The sequence below is a fragment of the Sceloporus occidentalis genome, unplaced genomic scaffold (genome assembly GCF_023333645.1).
Source record: "Sceloporus occidentalis isolate IW3139 unplaced genomic scaffold, rSceOcc1.0.p SCAF_9, whole genome shotgun sequence".
Lineage (NCBI taxonomy): Eukaryota > Metazoa > Chordata > Lepidosauria > Squamata > Phrynosomatidae > Sceloporus > Sceloporus occidentalis.
The window spans coordinates 40,593,538-40,596,344 of NW_028316989.1; positions in this window are offsets into that span (position 1 = coordinate 40,593,538).

Sequence of the window (2,807 nt, forward strand, 5' to 3'; positions counted from 1 at the left end):
CTTTGCTTTAATTAAATGTTGGATGACAGATTTATGGCACCATGGCTGGACATTCAAGAAAATCCTTGGACGCAAGGATTTACGTCTTTTGAATTCTGATACTGAAAGTTAAACAGTTCACAATTAAGTGAGAAATATAGATGAAGTCTTGCAAGTTTTTGTATAGTAATGATAAAGACTAATAGGAGTGACATAGCACCAAACTAGGAGATGCAAAACTTTTGGGGTGTTATCAGGAGCCAAATAGTGTAATAAGGATTTGTGGTCTTCTGAAAGGCATCTCATAGGCCTGACCATATTAAGACTGTATCTCAGAGGGGGAAAATATGTAAAGAGCAAACAAATAATAATAATAATTTTGTTTTATTTATATACCGCTATTCCAAAGATCATAGCGGTGAACAGCAAGTAAGCTAATTAGCAATGAAAAGGGTATTCCTCCATGGGCTGCCACTAAACCTGTCTGAGGAGATGGATTTACATGAGTGATTCCTGAATGTGGCAGACCAATATGCTGCTATGAGACTGAAAACCATTGCTGTGGATCATATAAGGAATCTTCTCTGAGCTGCTCAGCAGATTCATAGCAGCCACTAGGTGGGACCAAAGATCCATTTTAATCTGTTACTAAACAGGTTGATATTTCATGCCATAGTGAATATTTCTTAACCTTTTCTTGGGGCTCGACCTACTATTAAACATAGTTGGTCAGCTGCCCTGAGACAGCAGATATTCAGTGTCACGAAAAGGGCAAGAAATTGTTAGTTCATATGTTAATGTAATGTCTTTACAGTGAAAGCCTGGAAAAGTGTTTGAAGAATTTACTAGCTCCTGTGCCAAAATGGGTTTGGGTACAGTGGGTCCTTGGTATCCCCTGGGGTTTGCTTCCAGGACACACACATGCGTGGATACCAAAATCCATGGATACTCTCATCCTGTTTAAAGCAATGACATAGTAAAATGGTACCCCTTATATAAAATGGCAAAATCAAATTCCCTTTATTGAATTTCTCTTTTAAATATGTACATGTGAAATGGTGAAGGGTCTGGAAACCATGCCTTATGAGGACAGACTTAGGGAGCTGGGTATGTTTAGCCTGGTGAAGAGACGGATAAGAGGTTATATGATAGCCCTGTTTAAATATTTGAAGGGATGTCATATTGAGGAAGGAGCAAGCTTGTTTTCTGCTGCTCCAGAGAATAGGACCCGGAAGAATGGATGCAAGCTACAGGAAAAGAGATTCCACCTCAACATTAGTAGGAGCATCCTGACAGTAAGAGCTGTTCAACAGCCTTCAAAGTGGTGGAGCCTCCTTTTTTTGGAGGTCTTTAAACAGAGGTTGGATGTCCATCTGCCAGGAGTGCTTTGATTGTGAGTTCCTGCATGGCAGAATGGGGTTGGACTGGATGGTCCTTGTGGTCCCTTCCAACTCTATGATTCTATCATATTTTCAGTGTTTGGGGCCTGACTAAAGAAGAACAGAATGCCACTATTACTTCCCTCGATTATTATTATTATTAACCTTTATTTATAAAGCGCTGTAAATTTACAATCTAAAAAGACACGACACAAAAGGAGAAGGGAAAGGTGGTGGGGAAGGGGCCTGTCTAGTAAGATAATACATATAAAATACATAGCAATACAGGAAATGATTCAATAAAACAGACAACAAAAGAACATCAAATAGCAAGTGACAATTATGCAATCTAGACACTATACTTCTATTGATGCAGCCTAAAATCGCATTGGCCCTTTTAGCTGCCGCATCACACTCATGTTGACTCATGTTCAACATGTGGTCTACTAGGACTCCTAGATCCCTTTCACGTGTAGTCTTCTTGTTAAGCCTCATCCTATATGTAGGCATTTTAATTTTTTCTACCTAAGTGCAGTACTTTACATTACTCACTGTTGCAGTTCATTTCTTCTTGTTGTTGTGTGCCTGACCCTGATAAACTTATCTTTCATTGCAATATCTTATTGGCTTGCAATATACCAACAGAAGTCTGAGCAAGGCTTAAAATGGTACTTGATTAGCAACAAATCATTGGCTGGATTTACCTTTAAATTGCTCCTTTCATTGATCCATTGGGCTGAAATGAAGGGGGGGGGGAAACCCTTGTAACATTTGCACTGAAGAGCATCAGAAAAATATACAGCCGGCCCTAACACCATTATCTTCTATATCTATATCTAGCTATTTTTGGTCAGAACCTGCATTTTTTTTCTGGCCTGTCCTCCATTTCGCAGGGCCATGTCCTCCTTTGCAGATGGAGATGCAGATGGAATGGCAGGGTAAAATTTTATTGTTATTGTTGTTGTTGTTGTTGTTATCTGGTCACCCTGGGCTGAAGGGACCTTTTATTTGGGGAGGCAAAAATCCTAGCTGGGGATCCATGCTCTTATTTTTGAACACTGCCCCAAATACTTAATACCTGGGCAGAGCAATGCCTTCTTCCTTCAGTGGGAAGGCATTCCTAGGAAATGGTAAATCCCGAGGAAGCCTCCACCTTCTTCTTAAGGTTGCATTGAAATAAACCGTTTTGATACTTAGAGCGGTATCAACGGGGATTATTTGTGCAGTGCGGAGGCTGCCCCCGCGCTAATAGAACGCGGGCGTCGCGAAGGTTCTGGTTTTTTTTGCATCGCTTCCACCAGCGGACCAATCGCCGGCCGCGCTGCCCCCTTCATTTGCATAGAGCCCGCGGCTAAGCCAATCAGGTGGCAGGCGTGGAGGCTGATTGGAACGTTGGGGCGCTTCGCTCTGCCTCCGCTCTGCCTGCCAGGCTCCGCAGAAGGGAAGGCT